Source organism: Oryzias latipes, chromosome 5 (genome assembly GCF_053564925.1).
Source record: "Oryzias latipes strain Hd-rR chromosome 5, Olatipes_Hd-rR_3.1".
Classification (NCBI taxonomy): Eukaryota; Metazoa; Chordata; class Actinopteri; order Beloniformes; family Adrianichthyidae; genus Oryzias; species Oryzias latipes.
In genome coordinates, this window is record NC_136241.1 from 24318178 (window position 1) to 24332425 (window position 14248).

The window sequence follows — 14248 nt, forward strand, 5'->3', positions numbered from 1 at the left end:
TTTGATTCTGTCAGGTTAGGTTATGTGAACAGTGTTTAAGTCCCAATGTATAGTTGCACTATCTGATATTTCAAGTCCAATTCCCCATAGATATGAATAAATACAGACCAATTTTTATTTTAAGAAATTAAAAACTTTTATGCTCTTGCGGGACACATAAAATGACATGGCAGTCCACATTTGGCCCCCGGGACTTGAGTTTGACACATGTGCCGTAGAGTGTTAATGGACATTCATGTGTTAATGGGCTTGGTAGGTTTCATTATAGGAAGGGGAGAAGTCCAGTACGGGTTATTGCATTTCTAAAACCTTTACCTGTCAGCAAAGGTGCAGCTGCTGAACTAATCTGCAGCTGGCAGAGATGAGGATTTATATGAAGCTGCAACGGGACTTTAAAAGTAGCTTTTTGCAAGATGTGATTCTTTTTCTTAGCTCAGTAGGAAGACCTGGTGTTTCTAAACTTTTTTTTTTAACCAGACTTGTGGTATTGAGTGTCTAGTTCAAATCCCTGAAATGTGAAAATTGTCCATCACTAGGTACTGGAGGTTTGGCTTGACTTTAGTTTCCATCACCTGGAACAAAAAAGAAAAGCTAAACCTCTTAAATCCTTTCCTCAATTGTTCGCCATTTTTGTTGTCCCCGTAATGTTAGGATGGGGTTGTAAGGGGCTGCAAGCTAGAGGCAGGGGGTCTAAACAAAGAGATGATTGGAAATCCGGGTAGGCCTACTCTGCACCAATAGTCAATGCACCACAGCTCGGAGGAAATTTTCCAATAAACTATTGCCACTCCACAGAAACTGTCCAGAAAACGACAAGTTTGTTTAGGCTAAAACAGCATAATGATAAAAAATAACACTTTGAAAATACCATTTTTATCGCACTTTAAGGCGCACAGTTGATGAATGGTCTATTTTTGATTTCATGTCACACATAAGGTGTACCAAACTATATATATATATATATATATATATATATATATATATATATATATATATATATATATATATACACGTCACAAGGAAAATGGAAATAAGATCAGAAACCTGTGCGTTTACTTTGTCTGTTCTTTTTCTCCAAGCAGAAACTTTCTTTTGCTGATGCAGCCATGTTACGTTTTTTATGGACGTATAATCTTCATACGCCGTCATTAACCCTTGTGATATCTTAGATGACCCCACCCTCCCATTGACGTGTTCTCCCTACCATGACAAAGGTGGATAAAGGTGGAAAGATTTCATGTAATCCATGGACACCAGTGAAGATCATTGAAGAAAAAAGGTTTAGTGCACTGTCTAGTGGGTCTAAATGACCCAACTCCCAATGTTAAAGTGCCTAGGATAGCACAAGGGTTAAAATCTCAGACTCAGTCTCACTGAAGTATAGCGCTTTCTTGTTTTTTTTCACCACGCGTTTCCATGGTGACTCCGGAAATCAGCGATCCATTGAAAATGTCTTTATGTACTTGACGTGCACGTGCATTAACCCAGGGTTAACAAGTCGAGCGTAATTGCGCCAACTCATATCCGGTCTTTTGGAACCGACATACCCAGAGTAAGCAAGTTCAGGCGGATTTCAGCCAGAGTTCAGGCTTAAAGTCAGGGTAGTTTAAACATGCTTCCTGGAATACCCCTCTGGTTTCCAACTCGTAAAAACAATGGACTGACATTTTGACCTCTCAAAATCACCGCAACATCAGTAAACACAACCAGAATGAATCCATATGTACGGCGCTCCGGATTATAAAATGCACTGTTGCTTTCTGAAAAAAAATTGAACGTTTTTTTTTAAGTACTGTAGCTCAAAAGATGATCGGAGGGGGTCTCCACATTTCTCTTCTTTGTTTTTCCTGCATCTCCTTGTTTACACGTCTCCTTGGTCCTTTTCCTCCTCTCTCCTTCTGACTGGGGGATTTCAGTTTGGCCTTGAGCAGTAATTTGGATTCCCAGGGGGGTGTGCAGAATTAGGAGTGTCTTTGAAGCAGCCCCCCCGTCCTCCTCCTCCAGACACACGTCTTCTGTCCTCATATTAAACGTTGTTATGGAGTCTGCGTGGCCTCGATGTGCTGACCAACCTTGACTCTTTGATTTAATCCATCGTTGGCGCAGAGAAACATCCCAGCATCCTCCAGAGCACGTCATCTCTTCTCGCATCCGTCGATACACACTCCGCTGTCACACCAACACACAAACCCGCTGCACACACACACACAAGATCACACAAGTATCCACTTCAAAGGGAATTAGGATGAACAGACTTAACAGCTTCAAAGGGGTGGGGGAAGATGTTTTTCATCAGAAACTTTAAGGAAACTTTTTGGGGTTGGATTTTTTTGGTTTCCTTTTTAAGAATGGGGTGGGGATATTTTGTTTTAACTTGACAAGCTCTTCTGTATCTTTTGGAAACTGTCAGAGTCAGAATTTCATAAAGAATATATTTTTTAAGAAAACCATTAAGTCAATTTTTTTACCCCTGTAGTTTATGCCATTGAAATTTAATCATTTCATGAGGGCTGCACGGTGGAGCAGCGGTTAGCGCTCTTGCCTCACAGCAAGAAGGCCCCCGGTTGAAGCCCCAGCTGGGGGACCTGAAACCGAATCACCAATGGGGGACCCTTCTGTTTGCATGTTCTCCCCATGCATGCGTGGGGCTTCCTCCCACCGTCCAAAAACATGCTTCATAGGTTAATTGGTCACTCTAAATTGTCCCTTGGTGTGAGTGTGTATGGATGTGTAAATTGTGGCCCTGCAGCAGACTGGCGACCCGTCCAGGATGTCCCCTGCCTTCGCCCACGAGTGGCCGGGATAGGCTCCAGCAGCCCCGTGACCCCGAAAGGGACAAAACGGCTTAGACCAGAGATTCTTAACCTTTCTGACACCGGGGCCCATTTTTCCCAGTGCAAAGTGATTCGAGGCCAACATGTTAATTTAAATTAACCTATGTTTTGTTTGATTTGTATTGAACAATCAAATCAAGTCGTTCTATGGTTTATCAAAGTAAAACCTTGTGGGGGAAATATGATACAATGTGATCATCTAAAACAGTGTTTTTCAACCTTTTTTGAGCCACGGCACACTTTAACCTTGACAAAAATCCCGCGGCACACCACCATCCAAAAAAAAAAGAAAAAAAGCAGGAATTCATGGTCTGTATTGATCGACAGCCCCCCCCCCCTCCCCGCAATCTCACGTGGATTTTTGTGATAAATGTGGCAGAAAAAGCAGGAAAATGTGGCTGTTTTTTTCTAAGAGATGAAATAAAAGTTAAATTAGAAAAAATTAGAAACTGTTTGTTTGTTGTGGTTTCAAGATGTTTCAAAAGGACAACTCATTGTACGCTGGGACACTGTCCCTTTAAGCCAATGCATCATGGGAGATGTAGTGTGAAAACTGCTGAAAAAGGGCAGAAAGACTCGCGTCTCTGAGCTTCATTGTTTTGTTCACTTGTTCCACGGTCTGACACTGGACTCTGTGGAAAGCTACACCGCTAAAGACGAACTTTAGCTGGTATTTTTGTTAGAACTGAGCGACTTTATCAGCAGAATTAAGAACAAGGAAGTGAAGACTTTAAGCACTTCTGATTGGTCAGACTGATGACATGTGATTAAGCCTTCAAGAATGATCGGTGGAGACAGTTAAAGGGGCGGGACTTTTCCTGACAGTTATAGCTGCAGCTAAATCGCGGTACTGTCATTCTTATTAAAATGTCTTTAATAGAATTAAATAAACACAAACAAAAAGTAATTTTAAGATATTTTATATTCCTAACTACTCAGTGTTTTATCAGGGCCTGTTTGGATGAACAAAGAGCTGATTTCCTGGAGATGGAAAATGCTTTTAGATCAGTGAATGAGGGCAATTTCCCACGGCACACTAGTGTGCCGCGGCACACTGGTTGAAAAACACTGATCTAAAAGACATTTATTTTCATAATGAACAGGTAAACTCGTGTTGTCATGCTTAACACAAATTAGAATTCCAAAAATATTTATTTGGCATTTTGATAAAGAAAATTTTGTGGTAATAAAACAAGCACACTTAAAACAAAAGTTTCAAATTAAATAAATTGTAAATGAAATTTAAGTAAAGTACTAATTAAAATATTACTTTATAATCTGCTAATGAATTTAACAAAGTAGTAGTCTTAACAAAGTAATAGTCTTAATTGTACTAGTTGCGCTACAAATCTGCGACAAATCAACAACGGTGTGTTTTGTTTTGTTATTGTTGTTGTTTTTTTTTTTTTTTAAACATGCTTCAAATCCCATTTCATGTTCACCTCGTAATGAGACACTTGTGTCTTAGACGTGATCAAATGGGATGGGGGAAAGACTCCCTCTAAGGGTCTGCTGCAAGCTTTGGTCTAAGTTGTGGCCACAGCTGAGAGTCCTGATTCACACAGGTATGTGGTTGTGAAAGGAAGCAGGACTTTAATAGCCCTCAGTGTTGTGGGTACTCCTCTGAAACAACAATCCAGAAGGAGCCTATAGGTCCAGTTTGCCCCGCTGCCCTTTTAAAGTTCTGTCAGTGGAAACTTCCAGAATCTGTGATTCCAGATCTGAGGGCAAAGTAACGTCATTTAAATGGATCCACAACCCACATGTGTCCCTCCCTGCAATCTCCACAAAAGTATTCATTCCATTTATCTGCCAGTTGTGAGAGATGCTGAGAGACTGAATGACTGATCTTCACCTGAGGCAAGTTTTCCGAAATGTCAGACAAAAGTGGAAACATGTCCTGCCTCTCTTCCTGAGCCCTCTTAGTCCACAATGCAAGTTTTCTCTTGAAGCTTGAACTTTGTCTGCAACAAAAAATATGTAGCCATTTCTCCCTTGAAGTGAGATGTTCAGCTGGTTCTGCAGTGAAAAAATGTCAGAGGTGGGCAAGTTTAGCTATGAAGGTGGTCTTGGTGTAATGATGTGCATGAGGAGATTTCTTATCAGTCAGAAAAGAGAAAACAAAGATACATGCGAGAACAAGCCCTCTTTAGAGCCATCTCACCTCACCATGGTAGAGCAGCTGGACATGACCTGTTTCCATGCCCTCACGAAGTTTAGCAAAACCAGTCAGGCTCTCAAATGGAACACCCAGTACCTGTCTTCTAGGACTCGACCTGTTCCCAGGTAGAACAGCTGAGATAGGCTCCAGCAACACAGTGAACCCCAAAGGGATTCAGCAGGTTCATGGATGGATGGAGGAATTTAAGACGCGAGCAGAGAAAAGGTTTTATTTGAAGCTTTTGTTTAATCTCTTCAAGCCCTGTAGGTGGCAAGTGTGTGGCGCTACACCAGTTACCGAGCATGTAATCAGTATAATATCACTTATTTATAGGACTGTTTTATTAGTATAGACTTGCATTAGTTTCTTACAAGAAACATCAATTAGTTACTGTGATTTATTACTTTTGGAATGAGTTACTCCCACTAGAGGCGGAACCATCATCCTCCAGCTCAGCCCTGTAAAATTTCTGGTTGTTTTAACACATTTTCCATCATTCCTTTAAATGCGTTTCACCTTAAAGTGGATCAGGGTAGCGGAACAGGCAGACTAGAAATAATACCTTTAATAATATTGAGATTTAGTGTCGTAGCTTTTCAATGAAATATCTGTAAGGAATGTGGCAGCATGTTGAGACTGGCCCAGGGGCGCATTAAAATGTAACGGCAGACGTCATTATAGCAACTTATTAGAAGAAATCCATCTTAACCCCCCGACCAACTCCCTTCCACCTGGCTGTTAACGCTCGGCCTGAGGAGTTCAGATAACAGCCGAGCTGCAACAACAGATGCGCGCCAGAGGGAACACACTGCACAGGTACGGCCTCGTAAATCCAATTCTTTCGATTTCTGTAATAAAAAGTATTATTATTTATTAGAACATAAGCTTCGATGGCTGGCGGGCGTTCTGCAAAGACTCTCAGGCACCCTCATGTTTCAGACAATTAGCTCCTCAGCAGCTCTTAACGACTCTTAAGGTAACGCGCTTTGCTTGAGCTGCATACTGACTCTGTTATTCCCCATCGAGCCACTGAAGGATTTTGTTTTTTTGTTTTTTTTCTCCTTATTTCTACTATTGGCCAACGAGGAGCGCCCGGCACTAAAGGAGCTCTTGGCTCTTGCAGAGACACTTGCCATCCGAATAGGACTGAACTTTGCCCTTGTGACTAAAGAGTTGTTTTGCTTATTAGCGTTTTGAGTTGGGATCTAGATTTCAGGAGACATTCGTATCCCTTGTGCTATCCTAGGCACTTTAACGTTGGGAGTTGGGTCATCTAGACCCACTAGACAGTGCTCTGAACCTTTTTTCCTTCAATGATTTGTGATCTTCACTGGTGTCCATGGATTACATGAAATCTTTCCACCTTTATCCACCTTTGTCATGGTAGGAATAACACGTCAATGTAAGGGTGGGGTCATCTAAGATGGCACAAGGGTTAAACGTATAAAAAATTGCAGAACCGATGGGAACTTACAAAGTCTACTGCTAAAAGCTAGGAAAAAAAGTATCTTTAGGTAATGTTTACCCTATCTATTTTACCCCATTGTAAGAACCCACTCACATTTTCAGCAAAATCTTTTTGATTGCAGTTTGACAACTTCTGTCCCGCAGTGGTAAGAGGAGGGGTAAAAAAAAATAATGAATTTGGGGATTTTTTTTATTACTGTCTTGATGTAAATAAGAAAAATATCATAATTCAGGATGAGATCCACCAGATTTGGATTTGGACCTCACCTGCTGATCATTGAGGACATCACATGCCCAAAGATTAGTCGCTGATTGGTTGGCGTGTCGTGACGTGATGCGTCGCCTTCACCAAACTTCAGATTTTTAACCCTTGTGCTATCTTAGGCACTTTAACGTTGGGAGTTGGGTCATCTAGACCCACTAGACAGTGCGCTGAACCTTTTTTCTTCAATGATTTGTGATCTTCACTGGTGTCCATGGATTACATGAAATCTTTCCACCTTTATCCACCTTTGTCATGGTAGGGAGAACACGTCAATGTAAGGGTGGGGTCATCTAAGATAGCACAAGGGTTACACTCTGTAACCCATGAGGCGCGTGTGAGTGTTACACTCTCACACAGATTGCGCCGGGAAACTAAAATCGCGCTGCCACTGTCCCGATGCACTGCGCACAATGCTCATTTTGTGCCGCAGGACCTCAGACTGTATCTGTGCTTTGACTCAACAACTGAAACTGGACGCCTCCGCCATGCAAATCGTGTTCGGTGTAAACGTAGCTATGCAAAGCTACGACAGCCATTTACAGAGGTATGTGTAAATACGTGTTTGTCCATTACAAATAATAGTTTCAATCCTGCAGACTACAGGAAAGCTGGGGGGAAATAAAGCATGCTCCACCTTCTGCTTCATTTTGAAGATACTTTTCTATTTAGTTGATCAGTTATTTAAAAATTCAACCCCTACTTTCGTCTTAAAGACCAAACTGACTTTAAAAATCTGTTTATTTCGGTAAAGTTTATAGCTGAAACTCCATGGAGGCAGAAACTTGTTTTTTTTTTATTTTCTCTTTTTTTTTTTGTGTGTGTGTTTTTTTAATATTCGAAATAAACTTGTTTTCATTCCATTCCGTTCCATACCTCACAGGGTGGAGGCTGAATTTAAATATACATGCAAAGAAAGCGGTCAAAACAGTTTTTATTGATCACAACATAATTTTAACTCTGTTATAGCAGAAAAGCTTTGTCTTTGTCCAAACAGCCCCGGCATCATTTTCAAAGATTCCGATCTCATAAAGCGCCGCTGTGTTGTTGGATTAGGGATGACGGCGACGGTTAGCGCACCTTTGGTGATGTTGGAGGCTTTGATCGTGACGGCAGGCCGGGTGATAAAATCGGTCTCCCTTCGCTCGGCACACAGCTTGAAAGAGTTAATCTCTCACGAGGCACTTCAGTGCCGGCAGCTCCGAGCCGAGGGGATCAGCTGAAGGTAAACACGGCGAGATAAAGAGGAGGAGGCAAACTCCATCAACCTCACATCTGTGAGGGGGAAATAACAAGGTGACGAGGTGAACCGGAGTGCTGGTCTCTTTGAACTGTGACCTTGCTGTTAGCGGATGAGTTTCTCTTTGATCTTTGAGAAAAGAAAAGATGATTTGATTGATTATTGCTGGAAGATTATTATTAATTGAAGCGCTGAGAATTTATTTATTTTTTTGCCAGTGGAAGAGCATAAATGTTCTCAGGTGCTGAGAGTTTTGTAAGATTATGGTTGTGTAGACGAAAGAACAAGAAATCCTAGTTCATCTTGTGTTAAAATGATCCGACTACCAAAAAAAAACAGACGCTGTGCTGATAGCAGCGTTCTCTGTACACACCTGAATAAAAGTTTATCTCAAAGTTCAGCCATTCTTGCTGTTGAGATCTGTGCCCCGTCTTCCCTTTGTGTCTAACAATTTTTGATGTTTTTTTTTTTTATCTATTTAAAAAAAAAATAACGTGATCCCGGAGTTTTTTGATTTATTTTTTATTTTTTTTATTTAGCTTCATGTAGGGCTGCACGGTGGCACAGTGGTTAGCGCTCTTGCCTCACAGCAAGAAGGCCCCCGGTTCAAGTCCCGGCTGGGGGACGTGAAAAAAAAAACAGAACATCAGTGGGGGACCTTTCTGTGTGGAGTTTGCATGTTCTCCCCGTGCGTGCGTGGGTTCTCTCCGGGGTCTCCGGCTTCCTCCCACCATCCAAAAACGTGCTTCATAGGTTAATTGGCAACTCTAAATTGACCCTAGGTGTGAGTGCGGGAGTGAATGGGTGGGTGTGTGAGTGAGGACATTCTACCCTGCAACAAACTGGCGAATTGTTCAGGGTGTCCCCCCTGCCTTCGCCCACAAGTGGCCGGGATAGGCTCCGGCAGCCCCGTGACCCCAAAAGGGATAAAACGGTTAAGAAAATGAATGAATGAGCTTCATGTAAGTAAGCCACACTTATGACGTAAGGGTGATGCTGTCCTTACGCCCTAATCTAGTTGCAATAATGTGCGCGCATTTGGCTCCTTGCTGACCCTGCAAATGCCGCACACATGAGGTGTTCAGGTGATCGATCCATAAGTTCACCGAGGACATCCATATGATCCCGACATACACCATACGGTTGCCTAATTTCTTAATTTCTACATCGGCCTCAGCGCCCCTCCAAGCGGCCACTTCCAATGAAAAGTGTATAAACACATGCGGAAAGGCGCATTTTGGGCTTCTGCATTCAGAACTCTCACATTACACAAGTCGAACTTTGACCAGAGACTCGAATGAGGTAGTGACGTATGGTTGGCGTCCCTTTCATTGTGTGGAAATGCCAACCGTTGAAAGAAATTGATTATGGAGGAGCAAATAATAATTGTAGGTGGCACACATGCCCTAGTAAAGAAAAAGAAGAAGCCCCTCCCTGCTTGTCCAGTATGAACATCATGGGCTAACACACATTCAAGAGAGGGCAGGGGAGGGGAGGGGTTAAAAAGGAAAAACATCTGTAGGACACACCTACTTAACCCTTACTTACCCTTGCGTGTTGTTTCAGTGTTCGCTATGACCTGTTGGCCGCTGCAGAAACATGTGCACGAACATTTTAGCTCTACGGGTTCATCGAGCGGTCTACGACTCTGATATGTCCTGTTGGGCCACCTGCGTCCCCCGTACGGGTTTGCACGTTTCATCCGCCCCGAATCCACCTTAAGGGCTGTTGTGACTAAGGCCTTACCTCCAATGAAGACCAGTAACAGAACCAACAAAATCCTCTTTTTAATTAAAGTTTAAGTACCACTAGCTGAAATTTGTTCTCTCCATTTGACCCATCCCCTGGGGGAGCGGTGAGCTGCAGACACAGGCGCGCTCAGGAACCATTTGGTGGATTAACCAACCCCGTAATGCTGAGTGTCAAGCAGAGAGGCATTGGTTCCCATTTTTAGAGTCTTTGGTATGACTCAGCCTGGATTTGAACACTTGACCTTCCAGTCACAGGGCGGACACTCTTCCACAAGGCCACTGAGCTGGTTTTATACTGAGATATAAAGTGCATCCACTGGTCCCTGGCTAAAATGTCCTTCAAAAACGCCTCTTGTAGACAAAAACTCAATTCTTCAGCATCTAGCGGAAGAAAATTAGAATTCTTTTCATCTTTTCGATTCCAGGCTTCTCTGAACTCCCCTGAAAAAAGGTTTTTCCTTTTCTTGTGGGGTTTTTAACTTCCCTCTTTTAGATTCTTTCTCCTTTCTGCACAGTGAATCTTAACATTTAGGTTCTCTCTTTTCCTCATGTCACTTTGAAAGTGGCGTGCGTGTTCGTCGGCAAGGCTCGTTGCCTTTGTCTTGGCTGCACACAAAGACATTGTTGTTGTTTTTTCTCCAGACGTCTGTCTTTAGCATTTTACCTCATCGTTTCGGACAGAAGCAAAGAATTTGGAAGAACGCAAGGCGGAAATGAACGACTTAACCCTTGTGCTATCCTAGGCACTTTACCATTGGGAGTTGGGTCATCTAGACCCACTAGACAGTGCTCTGAACCTTTTTTCTTCAATGATTTGTGATCTTCAATGGTGTCCATGGATTACATGAAATCTTTCCACCTTTATCCACCTTTGTCATGGTAGAGAGAACACGTCAATGTAAGGGTGGGGTCATCTAAGATAGCACAAGGGTTAAAAAGCAGAGCCTGAAAAATAGTTCCAGATGAATAATCGGATAAAGATGGAGCTACTTCTTTAGCTTCAAAGATCTTAAAAAGGGGGAATGTTTGCTGTACATGTATCAAATAAAAAAACTGATTCCTGAGCCGGAAGTCAGTGGGAGATCTGACAATAACTCCATACCCTACAGTTATTTAGTTTCTATATAGTAAAAGTTGACAAAGTTAAAATAAGCAAAGAGAAAAGACGGTGTCTGTTTCTGCAGGGTTTATTTTCTTGTACTTGTTTTTACCAGGATGTTTGTTTTTGTTTTTTAATAGGAACCATCTGAGCCTCTGTGTGCAAAGCCCGCACCAATGTACCACCGCGCCTGCTCAGCATGGGGGGCCGCCGGAATGGCTATTTTTGGATTTTTGGTTGTTTTATCACAAATGTTATTCTTTTGGGAAATAAAAGGACTGTGACATTTTGCCATGAATTCAAAATATAAGATTATTGTAATGTTTATTGAATTGGACTTCTTTTGGAAATTTTTGCACATTTTAGATGCCAAGAGAAGTAAAGAAGAAAAAAAAGAATTATGGTGCAAATATAAACATATTGAGCAAGATCGTATTTCTAAAGTCGATGAATAGTGTTTTTCTCCTGAGGATCTAGGACCTACATAAAGAAAATTAAGCTTAAAATTGCCTTTTTTCAAATGGTTGTGAATCTGTAGCAGACGATAAAAAAATTCTATTTAACCCTTGTGATATCTTAAATGACCCCACCCTTACATTGACGTGTTCTCCCTACCATGACAAAGAAAAGATTTCATGTAATCCATGGACACCAGTGAAGATCACAAATCATTGAAGAAAAAAGGTTCAGCGCACTGTCTAGTGGGTCTAGATCAGTGTTTTTCAACCAGTGTGCCGCGGCACACTAGTGTGCCGTGGGAGATGGTCAAGTGTGCCGTGGGAAATTGCCCTCATTAATCATTCACTGATCTAAAAACATTTTCCATCTCCAGGAAATCAGCTCTTTGTTCATCCAAACAGGCCCTGATAAAACACTGAGTAGTTAGGAATATAAAAGATCTTAAAATGACTTTTTCTTTGTTTTTATTTAATTCTATTAAAGACATTTTGATAAGAATGACGGTACCGCGATTTAGCTGCAGCTATAACTGTGTAAGTAAAAGTCCCGCCCCTTTAACTGCCTCCGCCAATCATTCTTGACGGCTTAATCACATGTCATCAGTCTGACCAATCAGAAGTGCTTAAAGTCTTCACTTCCTTGTTCTTAATTCTGCTGAAAAGTCGCTCAGTTCTAACATAAATACCAGCTAACGCTCGTCTTTAGCGGAGTAGCTTTCCACAGAGTCCAGTGTCAGACCGTAGAACAAGTGAACAAAACCAATGAAGCTCAGAGACGCGAGTCTTTCTGCCCTTTTTCGGCAGTTTTCACACTACATCTCCCATGATGCATTGGCTTAAAGGGAAAGCGCACAATGAGTCGTCCTTGTGAAACGTCTTGAAACCACAACAAACAAACAGTTTCTAAATTTTTCTAATTTAACTTTTATTTCATCTCTTAGAAAAAAACAGCCGAACTTCCTGCTTTTTCTGCCACAATGATCACCCAAATCCACGTGAGATTGCGGGGGGGGGGGGGGGGGGAGGAATGTCGATCAATACAGACCATGAATTTCTGCTTTTTTTTTTTTTTGGATGCTGGTGTGCCGCGGGATTTTTGTCAAGGTTAAAGTGTGCCGTGGCTCAAAAAAAGGTTGAAAAACACTGGTCTAGATGACCCAACTCCCAACGGTAAAGTGCCTAGGATAGCACAAGGGTTACAAAAGATTGTATTTGGGATGAGAAAATGCGCTGGTTGGGCCACAGTCTCCCTGCTCCGCTCCATTCTGATGCATCCCCTTGCAGACAAATAGATCCATGTACGTCTTTGTTTTCCTCGTCCGAGCTAAAATCTGGCACCGAACTATACGGCTGGATAAATCCAATGTTTCTCGCCATTTTTGGTGTACTGGTAATGTTAGGATGGGGTTGTGAGGGGCTGTAAGCTAGCGGGAAAGAGTGTAAATAGATGGGTGTTCCATGTTTACTTTTTACAAACTATCTCAATATTGTAAACAAAAAATGGTCCAATTTAGTCTGAAGAAATATTTAGCATAAGTACTACACTACATGTACATGGTCTTTAGTATACTTGCTATATTTATGCTCAAGCATATGTAATAAAATAAACTTTAACTGCACTACTTTCTACTAAGTATATGAAGTGAACTAAGATAGTCATATGACTTCCTTTCAAAATAAGACACCCTTTGCAGAATTGAGAGGATCCGATGTGGCAAACAGAGTACAGCGTACTGTCAGCTGTGATTTGACAAAAAAAAACAGCAGAGAGCTAATGTCAAAAACGAGCTTTATTTTCTGTTTAGGCTGAACACACATGAGTTCATCTGCCTTTATTTTGTCTTTACCTGTGTGCTCTGAGCTTCAGGAACAGATTTCAGTCGTAGGCCTCTCATTCCTCCTTCACCTCTCCTCATCGCCCTCCACCTTTCAGAGAAAAAAACAAACCAGAATGGGCTTCTTTTCTTGTCCGACAGCGCCCTCTGCTGGATTTCTCTGTCAAGACCTACCCTTGTTATGAAGATTTTAGGAATTTATTTGATATTTTAATTAAGTCATGTTCTCTTTTTACTAATTTAATGATTTTTTTGTCATGTTTACTGATTTTATATCTGTCTATTAAGGTTTACTTATCTGGCTATTTATCTCTTAACTTTTTTTTTTTCACATTCTATTTGTAACTCCAGTGTTTTCCTCAGAGGGATGCTTCACATCAGTGACTGACCTTTCTCAGTGAATGGGGTCGCTGCAATGGTATCTCCCAGGTCTGGCTCTTATGCTTAGATCTGGGGGTCCTGTATATTCTGTGCTTTGAGTGGGGGGAGTCACTGTGGGGACATGTCCCCACAATATTGTTTCCCCATTTCAGTACAAAACCAGATTTCTACATTGCATCATTGTAGTGAATCGTTTTGTTTTACCATGGTGTGTGCTCTATGTGACCACAAACTTGCTTTTTTCACTAAGTCTTCACAGTTTAAAAAAAAAAAATTACTTGCATATCAAAAAGAAATCAAGAAAACAGAAGTTCTGACTGGAAACTGCTTCTTACTTTATCAACACAACTTCTATTTTACTTTTTTAGGACCAAATAAGGCATGAAAACAATCAAAATACAAAAACGTTTAGCAAGGAATTTCACTAAAAATCTTCCCTCATTTAAATACTAACAACTAAAAGCTCAATTATGTTTTTCTTTGACAATTGTATCCATTGATTCGCTTTAGCAAAATGGTTTTCTTTGTGTTGTGCTGTTGTACTGCAGGCTCACTTTAGAATAGAATCCACTGCTGGGATTGGATGTTCAGAATTATATGATGGTAAACAAAATCATAGAACAAACAACTAAAAATGACATTGTACAGCCATGTTTTATTTAGAATTGTTGTCCTTTTAGGGAAGAACTGTGGATACTAACATTCAAAACCAAAACTTTCTTTCTCCTGCACGTTTGGACGACCGTTTTCAGGTTCTCCA